Here is a 23,628-nt window from a genome sequence, read left to right as displayed (position 1 = left end):
TTGGGCTGAAACCAAGAGTCGACCGCACCACCCAGGCACCCCTCAAAATGTATTTAGAATGTAACCATTTCTCACCTTTCCCGCAGCTAGCACTCTGCTCCAAGCCACTTGCATCGCTGCGGGAGCCTGTTAAGAGGTCACATGCTTCTACACATGGTCTATCCCTCACATGGCAGCCAGAGTGATTCTTTGAACACCTAGTCATTCCTCTGCTTCACACACTGCAACGGCTCCCCATTTCACTCAGAGAAAGACCCAAAGACCTGGCCCCCATTACACTCTCACCTCATCTTTACCACTCCCCGCCTTGCTCACCTCACTCTAGTCACACTGGCTGCCTTGCTTTTCCTCAGATAGTCCAGGCATGCTCCCACCACAGGGCCTTTGCTCTGGCTGTCCCATCGGTCTGACGCACACTTCTACCAGACACTGGCCTCACTAACTCCTTTAGATCTTTACTCAAATCTCACCTTCTCCACCAGGCCTGCCTGACCAACCTATTCAGTACTACACCTGGAGTATCAAATGCTGTACTGTCAGTACTGGAGTATTAAACGCTACAGTTCCCCACATGTCCCTCCCCTCTTCTCCTGCAGTACTTTTTGTTCCTGTACTTACCACTTTCTAACATACGATCTAAATGACGCTTATTATTTGTTGTGTGTCTCCCCCAGCTAGAATGTGAGCTCCACAAAGATAGAGATCTTTGTGTGTTTTGTTCCCTGATGTATACCGGAGGATTTAGAACAGTGCCACTCCATAAATATTTGCTGAATTGAATTGAATTCCTCGGTGGGGAGCTATACACATGGCAGGTACACTAAGGTTTCCCTATTCAATAGAAAATATCTCTTTCAGGGAAATTTATAACACTAAGTGCACATATTAGAAAAGAGGAAAAGTCTCAGATCCATATTCTAAGCTCCCACTTAAGAAACTAGAAAAAGAGAAAAAATAAACCCAAAGCAAAAGAAAGTAAATAACAAATAGCAGAAATCAATGATTTTCATTTTTTCAATTTTTGTTAAAGTTTTTATTTAAATTGCAGTTACTTAACATATAGTGTAATATTAGTTTCAGGTATACAGTATAGTGATTCAACACTTCCCTACATCACCGGGTACTCACCGAAACAAGTGCCCTCCTTAACCCCCATTACCTACTTCACCCATTCCCCCACCCACCTTCCCTCTGGTAACCATCTGTTCTCTATAGCTAAGAGTCTGTTTCTTGGTTTGTGTCTCTCTCTTTCTCCTTTTTTCCCTTTGCTTATTTGTTTTGTTTCTTAAATTCCATATAGGAGTGAAATCATATGGTATTTGTCTTTCTCTAACTGACTTATGCTTAATACTCACTAGCTCCATCCATGTCATTGCAAGTGGCAAGACAAATCAATGATTTTTAAAAAAAATACTACGAACAACTCTACACACATAAATTTGACAACTTAGATGAATGGAGTAATTTGGGGCTCCTGGGTGGCTTAGTCGTTAAACATCTGCTTTCAGCTCAGGTCATGATCCCAGGGTCCTGGGATTGAGCCCCACATCCGGCTCCCTGCTCAGCGGGAAGCCTGCTTCTCCCTCTCTCACTCCCCCAGCTTGTGTTTCCTCTCTCACTGTCTCTCTGTCAAATAAATAAATAAAATCTTAAAAAAAAAAAAAAGAAATGGAGTAATTCGTTGAAAAACACAAACTAACACAACTCACTCAATATGAAATAGATCATTTGAGTAGCACTATAACTTTTTTTTAAGATTTATTTACGTATTTTAGAGAGAGACAGCACGAGTGGGAGGGGCAGAGAGACAAGGAGAGAGAATCTCAAAAAGACTCCACATTTAGCACAGAGCCCGATGCGGAACTCTCTCCCAGGACCCTGAGATCATGACCTGAGCCGAAACTATGAGTCGGACGCTTAAATGACTGTGCCACCCAGGCGCCTCAGCACTATACCTATTAAGGAAATTCATACCTATCGGGACGGCTAAAGTAAAAAGTTAACAACAGATGCTGGTGAGGATGCAGAGAAACCAGATCATTCGTACGTTGTGGGTAGTACTGTAACATGGTACAGCCACTCTGGAAAGCAGTTTGGTAGTTTTATAAAGCACGAAGCATCCAACTACCCTACGACCCAGCCACTGCATTCCTGGGTGCTTAGCCTAGATAAACGGAGACTTCTGTTCACACAAAAATCTGCCCGCAAATGTTCATAGCGGCTTTATTTATAATAGCCAAAAGCTGTAAACAACCCAGATATACTTCAGCAGATGAATGGTTAAACAGATTGCGTATGTCCATTCCATGGAATACTCAACAATAAAAAAAGAACACCTCATTGATACATGCTACATTTGGCATGCTAGGTGAAATTACGCCAAGTGAAAAAATTACTAATTTTGCTAAGTTAAAAAAAGAATTATGCAAAGTGGAAAAAAAGCCAAAAAGGCACATACGGTGTGATTCCACTCATAGACTATTCTTGAAACAACAAAATTATAGAAATGAAGAATAGGGGCGCCTGGGTGGCACAGCGGTTAAGTGTCTGCCTTCGGCTCAGGGCGTGATCCCGGCGTTATGGGATCGAGCCCCACATCAGGCTCCTCTGCTATGAGCCTGCTTCTTCCTCTCCCACTCCCCCTGCCTGTGTTCCCTCTCTCGCTGGCTGTCTCTATCTCTGTCAAATAAATAATAAAATAAAATCTTTAAAAAAAAAAGAAAAAGAAAAAGAAATGAAGAATAAATTGGCAGCTGCCTGGGGTAACAGACCCAGTGGGGGTGAGGAGAATGGGACAGAGTTGCCTTATAAAAGGGCAACATGGGGGTTCTTGTGGTGAAGGAATGTTCTGTACAGTATCAATATCTTGTTGGCGGGGTGTCTGGGTGTCTCAGTCAGTTAAGTGTCTGACTCTTGGTTTCAGCTCAGGTTATAATCTCAGGGTCGTGAGATCAAGCCCTACATCGGGCTCCGCACTGAGCATGGAGCCTGCTTAACATTCTCTCTCTCCCTCTGCCCCTCCCCAGCCCCACCTTCCCTCTCAAAAAAAACCAACAAAATCCCGGTTGTAATAGATACTACAGTTTTGCAAGATGTTACCAGCGGAGGAAACTGGGTGTATTAGTTAGGGCTCCCCAGAGAAACAGAACAGATAGGCTACAGATATAGATGTTGATATTGATATAGATACATAGATACAGGTAGACATAGATACGTAAGAGGAGATTTATTACAGGAATTGGTTCACATGATTATAGAGAAAGTCCCATGAATGTGCACATTTATTTGTATAATCCTGTACATCAGATATAGGAAACCATTTAGAAGAAAAGACACCAAAATAACAGTAGTCATCTCTAAGTAGTAGAATTATGAGCATTTTTTTTTCTTTCCTTTCTTTCTTTCTTTTAGTTATGGGCATTTTCTCATTTTTGTATAGTGAATACTTATTATACGTGCAATTTTCAAAGCACACCATATTTTTAGGACATTCTTTAGACCAACCCTTAATCTATGGTTTGAAAACCTGTAACCAATCTCCAAATAATCAGTCATTTCGGTCTTTCATATTATAGAAATCAGTATTTCCCAAAGCAGTCCAGGTAGCTTTAATTATTAGAAATGAGAGCTGTTGAAAGCAAAAGTCTGTACTGCCTGTGCCTTCAGAGGGTTTAAGGCCATGGATTTGCTCCTAGCACAGGTCATTTAACTTGGATCATTCCTGGGAGAAAACGGGAAAGGTATACCGTCCAATGGCTCACAAGAGCCACACGCTACTCAAACATTGGGCACAAGAGACACAAACACGTGAAAGCAAACGTGACACAAATCCGTCTCTGCTCTGCACCCCCTCTCACACTGGACAATTCCTCTTGCTCAAGTGATCAGCAGGGAACATAAACAGATTTTAAAATATGTAGTTGTTATAATCAATAGCCAGAAATGAAAGTGTAAAAAAAACAAACTATTCACAACCAAGATCCCAAATCTCCACTAAACATTTCAATGCCTATCTAACGAAAACTATAAGGAAAACTTCACTTTGATGACACAGTAAAAGGAAATCAGACTCGATGGAGAGTTAACATTGCTTACAACTGGAGAGACTGAACAAGTGTTAAGGTAACACTTCCCCTTCACAGATTTAATGCAACGCGAATTAATGGAGCATTAAGAGTTTTAGGAATATAAAATACAAAACAGTTGTAAAATGCACCCAAAAGAAGCATACAAAAGTGCTCCTGTTCTGGGAGGAAAAAAGATAATGTTGCAGAACTTCCCCTTCCTGGATTTAAAAACATTGTGATGTCACAGAGCAACAATGATCACAATTCTCGGGCAGCTCAACTCCCAAGTGAAGGGTCTGTTCTGAGTCAGCGAGGTGAAGGGAAACATGGGGGAAGAGGCCTAGGCTGATGACCGGAATGGGCGTCTTGGGAGAGTTTGTTTGTGAGACAAGGTAGCTCAAGCAAAGGAGGCTTGTTTTAAGACTATAAGTAATTTCACCTCACTGAGGATGGAAGCAGAATAGGACCTCACTGCATGAAAACTATGAATCAAGGCAACTCTCTCCAGATCTCAGGAGCCCTTCCTAGTGCCTCCGCAATCCCCGCCCTGCACTCCGGCTCTGAGCACTGGCTGGGTGACAGCCCCTCCCACCTACCCCCACAGTTCCAGCACCTGCAGCGGTGGCGGCCCTGGAGATGCCCATGCCACCTCTTCACTGTCATTCTCCCAGTCTTAGAGGCACTAGCTGTTGCCTGAAATATACATCTCTGGTTTTCCTAGCTTCCCCCCCCCCCCGCTTTTTTTTTTTTTTTTTTTTTTTGCTTTTCCAGTTTTCCAACAAATTCCCTGAATTAAATCCCTTCTGTTTAACAGCATTTAACAGCGGTTTCTGTTTTCCCAATTGGACCCTGATTGCTACAGGGCCAGCTCCAGGGCTGAGCTTAGTTTGGTTTTTTTGAGCATTCGAGTGCACAAGTCACAAGCTATTTCTCTTGCAGGCAGATATCCATTTCTGATCCAAAAAAACCACATCCAGGGCATGGCTATTTTGAGCAGATGGTCTGCCACCCCAAACATTCTGATGCAGCTGAGAATAGGACAGCCCACAAGGTGGTAGAGCTAGGGGTAGGTGGGCAGTATGGAGGTGAGGAGGGTTGATAATTGAGGCAGGACTACCAAGAGTTGAGCAGTTGCCCAAACACGGAAAGAGCAAAATCTGATATCAGAAATCTAGAAAGAAATCAATGACTGGTAGTCACTGTGGTAACCAACTGGGTCAAACACCAAAGGCAGCTAGAGTTGCAAGTAACAGGTAGAAGATTCCAGGAATAGAACTGAGACAGGCTGGGACAGGAGAAGTGGACATTTCAGAGATGTCAGGGGCAGCTATGCAGAGATGAGCTTACACAGAGAGCTGCACGGTGTCAAGCATAGTCACATAAAGGGACATGAAAGGAATTACCATTTGTCTGAATTTGCCCCCAATGTGACATATTCCCCAACCCACCCCTTCTTCTTATTTTCCTAATAATTGCCTTTTATTTCATGATTGATATTTTTGTTTTCTTCATTTTGTTTGAAGAGTTTCTCCATTTTTAAGCAATGAAGTGATATGTGCTAATTTTAATGTAATATATATTAGAATTTACAGATAAATGACAAGAAAAGTATGAATCTGTAACCCAACCATCCACAGTTAACCTTCCAGACTTTTTTGTCTCCATATTTACATGCATATAGCTATTGTCATATGCAGATATTTTAGAGGGAAGAGTCTTATAGTACTAGGGTTTTTTTTAAAAAGTAGACCAATTGGGGGGTAGCTGGGTGGTGCAGTTGGTTAAGCATCCAACTCTTGGTTTCAGCTCAGGTTGTGATCTTGGGGCCAGGGGGTCGTGGGGTTGCGGATCAGCCCGAGTTGGGTTGCACACTCAGGAGGGAGTCTGCTTGGGATTCTCTCTCCCTCTGCCCCTCACAGCCCCCATCTCTCAAATAAATAAATAAATCTTAAAAAAAAAAAAAAAGAAGTAGACAATTGACCAAATTAGAAATTGCAGAAATAAATTCAAATCTACATAATACATGAAAAATTTGTTGAAATAAACAAAAAAATAAATGAATCCCTGTTAAGCCACAGAGGAGAAACTAGGTATCATTTAAAAGAATATAAATATATGACCCCATTTACACTATTTGCCACAATAGCTTTGGAGAAGTTGAAATGAAATCGATTTTCATTTGAAGATAAAAATTTCAAAAATTTGTCATAAAACATAGAAGACGATCCAACAATATTCCTTTCCTAAAAAAAAATAAGGTATCAATGTTGGAATATTGAAGCACTTAAGGAAATCATTACTGGCAAGGTCAGTGTGGTTTTTATGCTATAAAACACAAAGCCAACTATTTAGCTAAAAAATGAATTCAAGATAAAGAGCAATGGAATGAGAGACCACTGAAAAGAAATGTCAAATAAAGTTTATTATCTATAATACATAAGGGACTGATAGAAATATGAAAACTCATTACCCGTTTAGGGAAAGATAAATAGCCAAAAGCTATAAATAACAAAAAATACAAAAAGTAAGTAAATACTTAGAAAAATTCTCCACCTCACTAATAATTAAGGAAACTGAATTTAAAACAGTGATGAGGTGACAATTCATTCTACTCTCAAAAATACAAGTGTGAAAAATCCAATGTTAGCATAATAATAGGTAAACAGGCATTTGAACATTTCTTATAGTACTGCAAATTAGGAAAACCTTCCTAAAAAGCAACATGAGAATATACCTGTTAATCCCACTTGGGGGGGGGGGGGCAGGGAGGAAGATTTTTAAAACTGGGTTTTTTAAAAAAGATTTTTAAAATTTATTCATTTGAGTGAGAGAGAGAGAGCCAGGGAGAGCCAGGGAGAGCCAGGGAGGAGGGGGGGGGGGTCAGAGGGTCAGAGGGAGAGGCAGACTCCCTGCTGAGCCAGGAGCCAGCTGAGCCAGAAGCCAGACATGGGGCTCCATCCCAGGACCCCAGGATCATGACCTGAGCTGAAGGCAGATGCTTAACTGACTGAGCCACCCAGGTGCCCCTTAAAAACTGTCTTTTAAATATGCACTACTGGGGCGCCTGGGTGGCTCATGGCTAAGCATCTGCCTTTGGCTCAGGTCATGATCCCAGGGTCATGGGATCCAGCCCCACGTCCGGCTCCTGGCTCAGAGGGGAGTCTGCTTCTCCCTCTCCCCCTGCTCATACTCTCTCTCAGACTCTGTATCTCTCTGTGTCAAATGAATAAAATCTTAACAAGTAAATAAATATGCACTACTTATTATTGTGAAAAACTGGATATTAGGCAAATGCCCCAAATAGAGGGATTAAGTCATTATGAAAACGTTGATATATTAATACGGAAGAACACTGAATTGCTAATAAAAATAATTAATCTATGAACAGCGTGTGTTCATGGAAAAGGAAAAACAGAAATTAAAATAGTATGAAAACAACTTTTCGTTAAGACTGTGTAAACATTATTATGTCTATACAACAATAAAGATTTTTTTAAAAAGCAAGCAGAATCTCATAAATGGGGCTTATTTTATGATAAAAGTCTTCTTTGTACTTTGTTGATCTGTTTAGAAATGTTTTGCCTGGATCAGCATAACACCATAAAATATGCAGTTTTCAATGAATTTTTCCGGACAATCAACTATGAAATTTGGCAGGTGATACATCTCACAAATCTCTATCCTAAGTCCAACCCATCCCCATTCCAGAACTCCTCAGAATATCTGAAATTTAGAACAGAAACTCCTACCATTTAGTCATTGTAGTGGATTCTGTGGTAGGCTGCCTCCCCAGATCTCCCATTCCGGACTGAGGCACTCATCCACCCCACCCCCACCCCCACTCCACCACCCCTGTCGCAGGGGAGTTGCCTGACAACTCTCAGGAAAGTGTCTCTTCAAGAATTGCCCTCCCAGGTGCCTAGGTGGCTCAGCTGGTTAAGCATCTGCCTTCCGCTCAGGTCATGATCCCAGGGTCCTGGGATGGTCCTTGCTCAGTGGCGAGCCTGCTTCTCCCTCTGCCTGCAGTTCCCCCTGCTTGTGCTCTCTCTCTGTGTCAAATAAATAAATAAATAAATAAATAAAATCTTAAAAAAAAAAGAATTGCCCTCCAGCAACTGAGGAAAGCTGCCTTGCCCAAGGTTGTGCCCCTTCCTTGAGGGCAGCCACTTCTAATGTCTGGCCAACGATGGGGGAGGCGGAGAATAAAGGCTGGACTCCCTTGCCTCAAGGAAACATATGGCCCAGAGCTCCCTAAGGGAGCCTTTGTTGCAACTGCATTCACTGTTCACTTCTCCCTCTGTCCAACCCGCCACCAAGCGATACCAAGCCTGAGCCCCCAGTACAGCACCATTCTTTTGGGAGAGCAACCAGCCACTTGATGACAAGCTGATGACACCAGAACAGGCAGTGATTCGTTTTGACAGGAATGGATATATATATTTGAGGTGTAGGTTTGCCTTTCCTGCCCTCAGGCCTCAGCCAGTATCACTCCCTGAGGGCATGCAGAGTGTTTGATTCACCAACATGGAATCTTGGGTAATATTTTTATTGGACCCAGGAACCCATTTCACTTCAGAGCAGCTGCAGCAGTGGCCCATGACCCTGGGATCCACTCCTATTTCACACCTCGCTACACAGGAGCTGTCAGCTTGACAGTGATGAAATGGCCTTTTGAAGGGGCAACTGAGCTCCCAGTCTGAAGGTGATACCTTTCAAGAAGCGAGTGACATCTGCCGAGATGTTAACGCAAATCAACAGTTATTGTATGGGCCTATGTTCTCAGTAGGCCTAATACATGGTTCTGGAATTGAAGGGAAGGAAGTAGGAGTGGCTTTGAGCCCTGCTTACCATCACTCACAGTGACCCACTTGTGGTATTTATGCTTCTTGTCCCAGCAACTCTAAACTCTGTGGGTTTAGGTCCTGGTGATTGACTAAGAAACGCTTTGCCAGTTGTGATGGTAAATGGAGCTGAGAGTGAGGGAAACAAAAATGGGTTATAGAGTAGGGAGATAAATATCAGTTGCAACCTTCAGACGAGGCGCAGTACCAGCTGTAGCTCGTCCTACTAACCTTCCTCTTGTAAGTTTCCCCAGCAGAAGAGACCAACTTGGGTACTGGAGGAGTTCTCAGACCTTACTGCACAAAGTGAGTGGATCCAGTGCAAAGGGTTTGCTGTAACGGATGCTATGGTGTGCCACTCGGATCCTTCTTCCTGGATCAAGGCAATCATTCCCTCAGCCGATGGCTCTCAGATGAGTGTCTCTTCTGACATTGTCCTCAGCCGGAGAGTCACCTTGCCCACATCTAATCGATGTGGTTTTGGAATATAGGTGAGGTTTGGTGGGGTGAGGTCTGGAGCCGATGACCAAGAAGGAATTCTTGAGACATCTTTGGTGCAAAAAGGTGGTTTTATTAAAGCACAGGCACAGGACCCATGGGCAGAAAGGGCGGCTGCACCAGGGTTGTGAGGGGTGGCTGATTATATCCTTGGGAGTTGGAGGAGGTAAGGAAAACGGACGTTTCAAAAGAACTTTCATATGCTAAAGAGCATCTACAAGAAGCTAAAGAGGACCTATAAGGTATCAGAGGCCTTGCCATTGTCCAGTTAGGGTTGCTTTCCCCTCCAGCAAGGTATTAACATGAAAATAGTTGCGAGATTCTTGGAAGAATGTCAAACAAATCCCACCCAAGGTGGGGGAGGGGAAGGTTACAGGATGTCAGCTTATGCTTTGTCTTCAGCTAGCCTTCTGCTCCCTCATCACAATGACCAGCTCGTGCCCAGGTATGAAGGCCTAGCCCACTTTGCTCCAAGGCAGGAGGACAGAGTTCCCTACAGGACTGGCTGCGAGGCCCTTCTTGTGACTATGCTGCGTTCAATCCCTCCTTCTACCCAGTCTTATTTCCTTCATTCATCTACTGGTGTTGAATCCCCGGGTGCTCCCCAGTAAACCTCCTGCATGCAAATCTCCACCTCAGAGTTAGTTTCCGGGGAACTTAGTATGCAACAGTTATATCAGGTTTTTTGGGGGTTTTGTTTTGTTTTGTTTTGTTTTTTTAACAGAAAATACCATCTAACACACAGGCTTTGTGTGGCTATCATACATAGAGATACTAAGAATCCCTGGATGATCTGCATCTGGAAAGCTCATTGACCTTACCAACAACACTGATACTACTGCTTCTCCTTTTGGAGACTTTGTTTTCCTGGGACCCTGTGGCAAGTGCTGAATATGAGAAGCAGCCAAGAAGCCTTCCAGTTCAGCTTCTATCTCATGGTCATTTCTTTTCTTCTTCAGCTCTCTGGTTGTGCCAGGCCATCTTTCCAGAAAGTTTTTCCATCCCATCTTTCCAGAAAGCTATTGGTACCATTAGCTGTCACTTGTCTCCCTCCACCCATAGTCCAATAAGTTCCAGCTGCTGAAGGAGTTGTGGGAATCCCTCCATGTCACCAGGAAGAGAGGAACTTAAATCCCTCTGGTTACTAATCACCATCTTCTTTCTGTTTCTTTCATTTGTCCCCATTGACTTTCTCTCATGATCAGAGAGTTAAGTCACTTCCTTACTCCACTGCATCTTCAAGTTCCTGTGCCCTCTGGGCTTTCAACACCCTTCTATAGGAAATCTCTGTATTACACTTTCAAATTTTATTATTATTACACTTCAAAATTTCTGAATGACAAAGCTATAAATGAGAACTAAGCCCTTTCCTTCCTTCCTTTAGTAAATTTCTTGTGTACCAACACTGAGTCATCTCTTAAGTGAAGCCAGGCATACCTACCCTTACTTAAGGTCATTAAATGTGATATTAGGGACACAACCATTCCTTCTTGCAAATTCCCTAGGGGCCAAAGTTGGCAGCAGATTGCTGGTCTGGCTGAGTCTTGCAGCACATCCCACTGGAACAACAACCCAGAGCTCATGCCCTTGGATGGAGAGCATATTAACAGCATTCTCTTTGTGTAGGAAGACCTCCAAGTTTTGTAAAGGCCCACTATATTTAGTGTAGTAACGTGAAATGTCCCCAACCAGTAGATTTCTATCAACCGGCCAGTCTTCAAAGGCCAACTGGTCCGGGAGGCCGGAAACCACAACCCAGTCCCCCCACCCCCACCCCCACCCCAGTGGCTCCTTTAAGACATCAAGCCCTCTTGGGCACTTCTAAATCAAGAGCCACATAAAACTGGACCCTCTCCATCCTCACATTGTTGTTCACCTTAGTTCTCAAGCCAGGACACACTTCTCAATCTTTCTACAACCTCCAGGTTTCTGACCTGAGAATTCCTTTTCTCCCCTATACAGCCTCGCCTCTCCCTCAGGGCAGAGTTTGGGGTGCAGAGGGAACTACTGGCTCCTCTTCAGCACATTATCTCAAAGTACAGTCTTTTCAAATGGAGAAATATGTAGAGAAGGTAGATATGTAGAAAAGACTGTGACTTTAAGTACATTACTCCTCGTTTCAGAACCCTTCTTGTTTCTTGCTCATCTTTCGTACCTAACCACAGGCACCACTTCTCTGACTTTAAATTCCAGCTTTTGTTTTGATCCTGAATCAGAACTCAGCCTCCCTCACACTGGGACAAATCAAAGAAGGCGGAAAGAAGTAAGATAAATTGAACCACAGAACCCTGGAATACTCTGAAATGTAAGGCATCAGATGCCCCTGAAGATTGGTGTGTGGGGTAGAAAGAAAAGATTGCTTAAAAGTCTTTACAATGACCAGTTAAATGCCCATATCTTCCCAACAGCACAGCCAAGCGACTACCCTTCCACCACTCTAGGAGAGGCCAGGAGGTTCATTCTTTTGAGAGGTTGGGTCAAACGCTCTAGGCTTGGTGCACCAGGGACGGGGGAGGGGGGGTGTTAAATGAAAGTCTCTACAAGGAATGATGAACTCCCCTCACCCCACCCTCCAGCCCCTTTCCCCTGATAAGCTCCTAGAGGGCTAGAAGGCAAGTTTATAAATTCCCATGCAAAAAAATTTCTCTGACTCACTGACTGACCAGCCTAAGAGAAAAGATCTTCGCATAACAACATTTGGAGCCCCCCCCCCCCCCCCCGCAAGAAAGAAATGTGAAACTACTGTGAAGCCCAACAGCCAACATGCTCTGCCCATTCACAGGGGGCGTTTAAGTGTCTCACTCTTTAATATGAATAGACAGCCATTCATGGGAAGTCACTAATGTGAAATTCACACAGAAAAGAGTTCAGAGGGAGGTGACAATGTAGGAAATAAAAGAAAACTTCAACCGCTAAAATTAATGTCCTTAGATGAGAGAAAATACTGCATTCATGGAGTATTTAAACAGCAAGAACAAGATGCCGTTTAAAAACAAAGCAAATCAAAACCAGGAATGGAGGAAGGGGACAGTCAGAGAACCAGATAAAGCTTTAAAAAATAATAATATGATAGCAGAAATTTAAAAATTCAGAAATAACGGTTCTGAAACTGGAGGAGTAATCGTATTAAAAGTCACAGTCTTTGTCTACCTTCTCTTCTATCGAATTAGTTAAGAAATCTCCCAGAAAAAAGTTAAGAAAATCTCCCAGAAAAAAAATAAAGGAAAGATATGAAGAACATTACATCAGTTCAAGTGACCCAACAACTAAATCAAGAGTTCTAGAAACAGGGGCGCCTGGGTGGCACAGCGGTTAAGAGTCAGCCTTTGGCTCAGGGCGTGATCCTGGCGTTATGGGATCGAGCCCCACATCAGGCTCCTCTGCTGTGAGCCTGCTTCTTCCTCTCCCACTCCCCCTGCTTGTGTTCCCTCTCTCGCTGGCTATCTCTCTCTGTCAAATAAATAAATAAAATCTTTAAAAAAAAAAAAAAAAAGAGTTCTAGAAACAGGGCACCTGGGTGGCTCAGTCAATTAAGCATCTGCCTTAGGCTCAGGTCATGATCCCAGGGTCCTGGGATCAAGCCCCCATAGGGCTCCTTGCTCAGTGGAGAGCCTGCTTCTCCCTCTCCCACTCCCCCTGCTTGTATTCTCTCACGCGCGCTCTCTCTCTCTCTCTCTCTCTCTCTGTCTTACAAATAAATAAATAAAACCTTTAAAAAATGTTAAAAAAAAAAAAAGAGTTCTAAAAAGGGTGAAAGGGTGATAAGAGAAAATGGTGGGGAGGGGATGACGAAAATAAGAATATACATTTAAAAAAAGAATATAAGTGATAATTTCTCAAAACTGAAGGAAATGTGTTTTCAGATTGAAAGAGCCCATTGCATTGAGTTCATTCCACACAGTGTATGAAAAGAGACCCTGTTCCAAGGTGCATCAACGTGAAATGTCAGAACATTTGGGAGAAAGGGAAGATCTCAAAACGTTCCAGAGAGGAGGAAAAAACCTTGGGAGGCATTAGCGTCTCAATAGCAAGGTGGGAAGCTAGAGAACAAAGAAGCAATGCCTTTAAAATTCCGAGTGAAAATCATTTCCAGCCTGTAATCCTATACCCAGACTCTCATTCAAGGGTACTGATAATACAAAGGCATTTTCAGACATGCGAGGTCTCAAAAACAGTTACCTTTCATGATCTTTTTCTGGGGAAGCTTTGCAGGATGAGCTCCACCAAACCAAGTGCGTAAAACCAAAAGGAAAATATGAGATCTGGCAAACAATGGATCCAACAAAAGAGAGATGCAGGAGAAATTCCTAAAATGATGTAAAAGGGAAATCTTAGGATGACAGCTGGACAGCTGGCCTAGAGAGCAACAGGTTTAGACTAAGCTGGATGATGGAAAGTTCCAGAAGAGAAGTCTGTGAGGGAAAAAAAACACACAAAACTGATGGAGTGAGAGATTTATAATTCTGTCAGAAGACTTGGGCAGAAATTAATGATTGTATGAAACTGAAGTTTAAAAAAGACAATTAGTAACCTAAGGGAAAACAAAATTATTACATAAGATACAAAGTGAACAGGTCACTTGTGAACAGTATTTCCATAGGCATAATAATGCAAACACTGCAAGTGAGTTTAACCAAAATTGTGGTATAATCATAATGGAAGGATGGTTGTAGGTGAAGGGTGTATGTTGTGGAGGGTGGGTATAAGAAAACAAAATCCTACCCTCTGTAATAGGAAATCAGGAGATAATGCCTAAACCGAAAAGTCAGGGGAAAAAATAACAGAATAAGCACCACAAGAAATAGCTAAAAGGTGTGAATATAGTTGGCTCTGTGGAGCAGAAATCACAGGTGGGGAGGAGTGGGCAAAGGGACGGCCATTTTGTTTTGCTGCAATTGTTAGAAGCTTTGTATTTGATTTTATATGCTATGTGCTTCTATATTTTGATTATTAAAAAGACTAAAGAAAAAAGTGAGTGAGGAAATAAGGAAGAAAAGAAAATTTTTTATAAAAAAACAAGAAGTCAGAAGTAATATTAGATCTAGTACACATCATTGCTAAAGATAGGCTGAAAATTTGGTTCTGAGCTTTTCAGCAGACAGCACAAAGTGGGAAATGTAATCATTTATACAGTTTCACCACGTCCAAGAGATAAAAACAAACCACTTACTCAGGAGAAATACAACTATTCCTGGTACTGAGATCTTTTTTTTTTTTTTTTAAGGTTTTATTTATTTATTTGACAGAGAGAGAGCACAAGCAGGGGGAGAGGCAGGCAGAGGGAGAGGGAGAAGCAGTCTCCCTGTTGAGCAAGGAGCCCGATGGGGGGCTCAATCCCAGGACCCTGAGGTCATGATGTGAGTGGAAGGCAGACGTCCAACCGCCTGAGCCACCCAGGCACCCCCCGGGACCGAGATGGGAGAGACATTTGTCCCATCTGTCCTCCTAAAGAGGACATCATGCGACATAGTGAACCACAACCTCATCATCTTGCCTCCAGTAACTGCAACAGTAAGTTTCATTAAGCTGTTTCTTATGATGTTTCTTGATGTAGGTTGATGACAAAATGCCAGGGCAGACTCCAATAAAAGCAATTCTGTGAAGAGATAAAAATCTGTTCACTTCGGAGAGGTAGTGAAAAATGGTGGCTCGTGCGTGGGCCTGAGTTCCAAATCTGTCTCTGAAGAAAGTTACTCAACTACTCTGTACTCAGTTTTCTCATCTATAAAATAGGCCTAAATATCATCATTTTGTAGGATTCTGTGAGGATTAAATATGTTTATGCTTATGAAGCACTTACAGTGATGCCTGGCATATATATAAGCACTCAAAGAAAAAGATAGCTATTATTCAGAGAAATGTTTTTTAAAAATGGATCACATAGGATAAGACTATACTAAGCAAAATACCAAGATATTGGTGAAGGGATAGATACGTTGATTAATGGAATAGTATACAGAAATAGATCCACACAAGTATAGGCGATTGATTTTTTTCTTTTAAAGGTTTTATTTATTTATTTCAGTCAGCAAGAAAAAGAGAGAGAAAAAAAACGAGCAGAGGTGGGGGGGGGGTGCAGAGGCAGAGGGAGAAGCAGGCTCCCCGAGGAGCAGAGAGCTGGATGTGGGGCTCAATTCCAGGACTCCGGGATCATGACCTGAGCCGAACACAGACATTTAACTGACTGAGCCACCCAGGTGCACATAGTCAACTCATTTTTGACAAAAATACAAAATATTTAATGGAGGAAAGATAGTCTTTTCAACAAATGGTGCTAGAGCAATTGGATATCCATAGTCAAAGAAATGAACTTTAATGTAAACTTCACACCTTATACAAAAATTAACTCAAAATGGATCATAGATTTAAATATAATATGTCAAACTATACAACTTTTAGATAAAAACAAAGGAGAAAATCTGCAGAACCTAAGGCTAGGTGAAGATTTCTTAGATATGATAGTCGAAGCATACTCAGTAAGAGAAAATGTGACAAGCTGGACTTCATCAACTTAAAAATGTTTGCTCTGCTCTATTAAGAGCAAACCTGTTGGGGCACCTGGGCGGCACAGTTGGTTAAGTGATGGACTCTTGGTATCAGCTCGGGGTCATAAGATCAAGCCCTGCATTGGACCCTGTGGTCAGTGCAGAGTCTGCTTAGAGTTTCTTGCTCCCTCCCCCCAACCCTGGGGGCGCACGCTCTCTCTCACTCTCAAATAAATAAATAAATCTTAAAAAAAAAACAAAACAAAACAAAACAAAGAGCAAACCTGTTAAAAAGACCCTGTTAAAAGGATGAAAGGGGGCGCCTGGGTGGCTCAGTCGTTAAGCGTCTGCCTTTGGCTCAGGGCGTGATCCCGGGGTCCTGGGATCGAGCCCCGCGGTCCTGGGATCGAGCCCCGCATCAGGCTCCTCCACTGGTAGCCTGCTTCTTCCTCTCCCATTCCCCCTGCTTGTGTTCCCTCTCTGGCTGGCTGTCTCTCTGTCAAATAAATAAATAAAATCTTTAAAAAAAAAAAAAAAAGGATGAAAGGACAAGACACAGATTGGGAGAAAGTAGTTACAAACCAAAAAGTATTGCAGAAAGTCCTGCAAACCAAACTTCTGTAAAGGACCATAAAGAACCCTCAAAAATCAACAGTAAGAAAACAATCTAATTAGAAAATGGGCAAAAGAAATGAAAAGACATTCTGGAAAGATGACATACAGTGGCAAATAAAAATATATTCAACATCATTAGCCATTAGAGGAATGCAAGGGGCGCCTGGGTGGCGCAGTCGTTAAGCGTCTGCCTTCAGCTCAGGGCCTGATGCCAGCATTCTGGGATCGAGCCCCAAATCAGGCTTCTCTGCTAGAAGCCTGCTTCTTCCTCTCCCACTCCCCCTGCTTATGTTCCCTCTCTCACTGGCTGTCTCTGTCAGATAAATAAATAAAATCTTAAAAAAAAAAAAAAAGAGGAATGCAAATTAAAACCACGATGAGATTTCACTATACATCTATGAGAATGGCTAAAATAAAATACAGAGACAGAACCAAGTGCTGACGGCGAAATTGGCTCTATCACATATTGCTGGTTGTAATGTAAAACAGTATAACTACTCTGCAACATAATTTGGCGATTTCTTAAAAAAACTGAACATACACTTATCACGTGACCCAGCAATCAAAACTCCTGACCCAGCAATCAATACACACACATAAACACACACACACACACACACACACACACACAAGTATATATAAAACTGTGAAATCTGAATCTGAATAAAGTCTATTGATTGTACCAAGGACAATTTCCTGGGTTTGATATTATATTATTGTCGTAACCACTGGGGAAACTGGGTGCAGAATACACTAGACCTCCCTGTATTGTGTTTGCAATTTCCTGTGAATCTATAATTATTTCAAACTAAAGTTAAAAAGGAAAAACAAACGCTGTGAAAAAAAAGTTACGTAAATCTTATCAATTTGGGGATTAACGTTATCTTTATTTAGCAAGCTCTTTATAGATTGTATAAAATGATCATTTAAATAGTGGAAGTGTTGGTAGAAATTGTAAAAATTCATCTAAGAATAGTGCTTCTTTCAAAATACAGTGAAGGCAGGGGCGCCTGGGTGGCTCAGTCGTTAAGCAGCTGCCTCCGGCTCGGGGCGTGATCCGGGCGTTATGGGATCGAGCCCCGCATCAGGCTGGTCCGCTGGGAGCCTGCTTCTTCCTCTCCCACTTCCCCTGCTTGTGTTCCCTCTCTCTATGGATGTCTCTGTGTCAAATAAATAAATAAAATCTTAAAAAAAAAAAAAAATACAGTGAAGGCAAAGAGCCCTGGGGAGGCAGGGTGCTTCCGTAGGTGCTCATTGTTTCAGGAAGGCAAGTAGCATATTTCTAAGAGTCGTTACCAAGTGGCACTTCTACCCTAGCCCCATGTCTGGCCCTCAGCTTTTCAGCTCAAAAACCTAATTTTCTTGCAGATTGAGCATGGGTTCTCCATTAACGGAGCTCACAAGACTGATGTGCTATGAATGACAATCTCAGCCACACTCAGGTGTGCCAGAAAAACCAAATTTCTCTCTGTTCTTTAAATCAACTCACTTTGAACTCCAAATCCCCATCCGATAAGCTGGAGGAAATTCAACCTAAGTAATTTTTTGGAAAGGCATCATTGGTCTGGGGACTGCACAGACACCCGCTATTGTACTCTGAAGGGTATTCCCCAAAATGGTGACTGTGGCTTCTGTGATAACTTGGGACTCAGTAACTGTCTTCAGTGCCTGGAAGGCAGCCTCCCTGCGAACTCCATGCAGCCTTTTTCCCCTGAGGTCTTGCACCTTCTCAGGCTCTGAAACTCCCCCTCCCCTGCCTCAGGGAAACTCCTAGAGAAGCCACTTACTTCTCTAATATCCTTTCTCTCCCAGTCCTCCAAGGACACCCAGCATCATCTGATCAATCAGGTTAGCTTTTCCAGATGGTGGGAAAATCCACTAACTTGAAGCTGCTTTTATTTTTGGTCCTGCCAAAATACCCACGGTAATTACAAAGCCTCACTAACTTCTGAAATGTGGGGAAAAATATAGGGAGAACAAAATAAAATTAATATTTTAACAATTCATTCTGCCAAAACTACATTGGACCAGAAAAGCCCTTTAATTAATTTGCAATAAGCAATAAATATCACAGCAACAGTTCACATTCACGTGGCTAGCCCATTCTGCTCCTTTTTTTAAAAAAAGATTTACTTATTTATTTGAGACAGAGCGAGCTCAAGGGAGAGCAGGATGGGAAGGCGGGGCACAGAGTAAGAGGGAGAAGCAGACTTCCCGCTAAGCAGGGAGTCTGACAAGGGGCTGAATCCCAGGGCCCCAGGATCATGACCTGAGCGAGACAGAGTTGCTTAGCTGATTAAGCTATCCAGATGCCCCATTCTGCTCTCTTTAACATAGATATTCAAGATTCTTTTTTTTTTTTTTTTTATTCAAGATTCTAGTTAGATTGTTGCTTGATGAGCCTAGAATCAGAACAGGGAAATTAGAACAACTGAACATTTAAAGGGGTCAGGCTGAATGAATGAATGAATGAATGAATGAATGAATGAACGAACGAACAAACAAACAAATAAATAAATAAGAGGGTCAGACTGTTTTAGTCTGATGTATCAATTCCACGGTAGGGATACTGACATCATGCTAAGGGAGTTGGAAACACTGGAAGTTCATTGGCCATAGTCCCCTGGGTCCATGTTCACTTTGAGAATGTCCTTGCCAGCAGAGTTGCAATATTCAGAGGCATTTGGAAAGGACTCTCCCAGGAGAGCACTTGGATGAACACCACCACCATTTGTCCTAGAGACTGTCCTTTTTCTATGCTTCCACAACTGATCAGCTCTTTCATCAAATAACAGGCCAGTCCTGCTGGCTTAGGATTCATGTCTCTTTGGGATGATTTTGCATAGATCTCTTCCAATCAGTTGCACAGGGACTTTAGTTCAATCTAAAGCCATATAATTTCTTTGTTCTTGGGTTACTCTTCCTGTTCCTGCCACATCCTGATAACGGTATATACAAAACTAATTATATTAGATCTTCAATGTGGGATAAACACAGAAGCATCCAAAAGAATTCTCTTAAAATTTTTTTTAAATAATCACACTTTTTAAAAAAATTACATCATTGTAACCATTGAAGAATAATTGTTATATGCATGATGATGGGTGAAATCTGCTGGATACAAATGATCCAATAATAATGTCACCAAAATCAGATTTGTAAGTGTTGAGTACATACTGTTAAGTATTAAGTGATTTCACTGTAAATGTTCCTAGGTATTTATGTTTTAGTGGGTAACAGTATCTTTTTTGGGTTATTGTATGTGTGCTGTGTTGAGATATCTAAACCTCAGATATATCAATAGTCTAGTATAGGACAAGCAAGTGCATGACATTTCTTCCCACTCTTTGCAAAGAAATAATGGATGTTCTAACAAAAGTATTGTACTCCAAATTTGAAAGCGCTTAAAAGCAATCTTTATGGTAATTCCTCACGTAAATTATCTATGTGTATATTAAGAATTATTACCCTATTTTCTACTTTATGGAAGAATAAGAAAATATAATTAACATTAGTAATAAGAGTAACAATAAAAATAGATTGCAAAGTCATTTTTCCCATAAAAAGTTTCAGTTATATCACCCATGGCAGCAAGAATAAAATTCAGACTAACCTTGTTCCCTCAAACTGTTCAGTTACCTTGTATTCTCTAGTAACTTCTGCTTGCTTTTTATTTCTGTTTTCAATATTATCTTTCTTTCTCTAGTTTTCTCAAAATGGCACAAGCAGGGTACTCATCATTACTAATGAGATCTTCCCAATCTTAATCAATTCATTAAGTCCAAAAAAGCAAGAAAAAAACACCACCCAAATGGCCTCATGAATGATTTTGTAATAGCTTTATCTATCAAGATAAATAGATAAGCCACTAGCATGTTAGGGCTTCTGAGTAATTCCAGTATAATTTTAGGCTTCCAAAGGCAGTATATGAGAAAATGAAGTTTTTAAAGTTCAGTTCAACTGGTTTGGGGGTAAAACAGCATAATGTTTCTATCAAGTTGTGCTGTTTTATTTTTATTTGATTCCTTGGCTATTTATGAAACACATGAATGTTTATGAAATACATGAATATATTTACTTTGAGCTTTGCTTTCCTCCAACTCATGCATACTGACCCTTTTTATTTATGTAAACTTGAAATAATAATAAGCTAGTTGTGTTCAGCTCTGTCCTTTGAGATGAAGTGATGCAGTCAGAGCCCCAGAGGGAAGTCGTATGGTCTCCATTGCTCTCAGCATGATTACAAGCAATGACTGTGCTCAGAATCTTGTTCAAATGACCATTTCACCCAAGATACGTTTTTGTTAAATACAGAACACCAGGCATTAGGGTAAGATGAGGCTTAGAAGAGTTAACATGTTTTGTTTTGCTAAGACAAGAATAGATCCAGTATCATTATTACCTACTGACTCCATCCTATTGCATCAGGATTGGAGCGTCAGGACAGATTCTGTTCTTGTCCTCTTGGCTCTGGCGAGAGCTCCGGTCTTCCACACACTCTGTGACACGCACTTGGCCAGGGGGAACCAAGGGCGCAGGGAGAGCTGCCTACTATTGTCTTGTTGCATGAGGTGACAAGAATCTCTCTTCAGGTTTAATTTGCACTGCAGGAAATTCTAAAATCAGATTACTGAACAAAATGGGACTCACTCTAAGAGGCTAGAGTGAGATTTAGAAGACTTTCAGCCCACTTGCCAAAATGCTTATAGTTTCCATTTCATTGCAGTTGAAACAATAATAAATATTGAGCAGAGGAAGTTGATCCATATCCGGAGGATTGTATTAAGTCAAACAACAAAAGTTGTGCAGATTCCAGACAATGAGTTTCATATTAAAATTCACAGCAACCCATAGGCACAGTTCATCAAAAGCCTTAAGAGAGACATTGTAGTAATGTATCTTTTTCACCTCTGACTCTATCATGAGTCCAGCTGAAAAACAAACAGTATCACAAAAATCGGGGTTGCTTTTTTTTTTAATCAGTATTTTTCTTTTGGCAACATAGCAGATCTAGGGACCTATCAGATGTTGCTGTCCACAGAGCAGTATCAAGGCATTATTTCCTTTTTTTCTTTTTTTAAAACATTTTATTTATTTATTTCACACACAGAGAGACAGCCAGCAAGAGAGGGAACACAAGCAGGGGGAGTGGAATACGAAGAAGTAGGCTCCCAGTGGAGCAGGGAGCCCGATGCGGGGCTCGATTCCAGGACCCTGGGATCACACCCTGGGCTGAAGGCAGACACTTAGCGACTGAGCCACCCAGGCGCCCTCAAGGCATTATTTCCTATAACGAAATTTAATTTCACATTTTATAGCAAGTATCTTCTAAAGAAATCTTCTAAATTGATCTTTTAATCAGTTAGGCTGAGTGTGAGGGAAAGCAGGTCAAAATAAAGTTACTATGCAGTCTTAGTATTTTTAAACTTTTCTTTATATTTGGGGATTTTTGCTTTATGTGTGGTTTATAATGTATCTATGTGATATGTATAGCCAGTGGTATGCTGGTAAGTCAGCCCTTCAAAAAAGTTAAAGTCTTGATTTGTAGCCTTTGACAATTTCTATGCTGTAAATACTCCCACCGTGGCCAAATTTTAAGCTACTGACATGATGCCACTGAACGTGAAGTTGGGAAGAGATGTGCACATGTGGCTCTAGTGAGTCAGAACCAACAAGCCCCGGTTCATTACTGTATCTATACATAGGTGTGTGTGTACATGTAAATATACATATATATGTGAAGATATGTGTGCACACAAGCACATACTCCTGTGGTTTGGGTAGGTATACACCACACACACACACACACACACACACACGAAGGCGGCTATGGAGTAGAGAGGAAGACCGAAGGCAGTGCCTATTTTGAAATCCCACCTCTACCGACCAATCTCTAGTTATGTGACTTGGGGCAAATCACTTAATTTTTATGTTCTTCGGTTTTCCTCTTTTGCATTATGAACATAATAATAATTGTACCACTTAGAAGGTATGTTATGCAGATTAAATAAATATATGTAAAGTATGAAAAGTAACACGTTTAGTGCCATATAAGCATCAGCTATGATTATTGCTGTTGCTATTATTATCTATATATAATATAGATAATATCTGTGTGTGCATTTATGTGTGTACACACATATGTAAAGATTTATCAGGATCTTGCCCACCTGAAGCAGCTGCTGCTGCCCTGCATCTCCTTCTCTCCAGTGTGTACCTGGGTCTCTGGACCTCAATGGCTGGGTTTTGACCTCATGACCTTGCTTTGCTTTGGAACCCACCTGATGATCTTGTTCTCAACTTTCCCCATTTCTTATCCATTTTAACTGCAATTCCAATTCTCTTGATCTGGGATATCTATAACTATCATGGCCATTCAACCTGCGTTTTCCAGATAGTGCCAATTTTAAATATTCTGTCCTTTTGACTCTAGTTCTTTGGTATATAAAGTATATTGCCCAGAGAATTTTTGATGACAGAAAGAACTAAAAAACCCCATAGTCAAAACATATCCTTTTTTCTTTAATTCAGAAAAATCATGGTTTGTCTAACCTTTTAATTTCCAATACTAAAGTGACAACCAGTCTTTTTTTTTAAGATTTTATTTATTTATTTGAGAGAGAGAGAGAGAAAATGAGTGTGGGGGAGGGGCAGAGGGAGAGGAAGAAGCAGGCTCCCCACTGACCAGGGAGCCCAATACAGGGCTGAAGGCAGACGCTTAACCAATTAAGCCACCCAGGCCCCCCAAGAAGTGACCACTAGTCTTAATGGCCAATCCCAATCCACGGTCCAAGTTCTACTACTCTATCAGACAGTAACATATTGCATGGTGTAAGTGATTTGGAAAGAAGGCATAGTTCACAGGAGGACCCAAAAACTTCCTTGCCCCAGATTTCAAATAATGGCAGAAATGTCACACATTCGGTTCTCGTTTTTAAAAATCATTTACTCTATTTGTGCGTACATATTGTAATAATCTGATATTTGTTGTCTGAATGTAATGGAGGCAAACAATTTGACTGTTTTCCTCCATTCCACCTCTTAGTGACCACATGTGTATCAGCAGCTGTCTCTAATGATGGCATGCCTTGGTAAACTCCTCTGTAAATCGGAAAGTGGCTA

General features: G+C 41.5%; 1 long non-coding RNA gene across 1 annotated transcript in view; it reads right to left on the bottom strand.

Annotated features, from left to right (window-relative positions):
• The window catches only part of LOC130544674 (uncharacterized), a 104,910-nt gene that overhangs the window by 59,914 nt on the left and 21,368 nt on the right, over positions 1 to 23,628 (bottom strand). The gene's annotated exons all lie outside the window — the stretch shown is intronic.

The sequence above is a fragment of the Ursus arctos genome, unplaced genomic scaffold, assembly GCF_023065955.2.
Source record: "Ursus arctos isolate Adak ecotype North America unplaced genomic scaffold, UrsArc2.0 scaffold_23, whole genome shotgun sequence".
In the NCBI taxonomy this organism is placed as follows: Eukaryota; Metazoa; Chordata; class Mammalia; order Carnivora; family Ursidae; genus Ursus; species Ursus arctos.
This window is presented reverse-complemented; position numbering and strand designations above follow the sequence as displayed.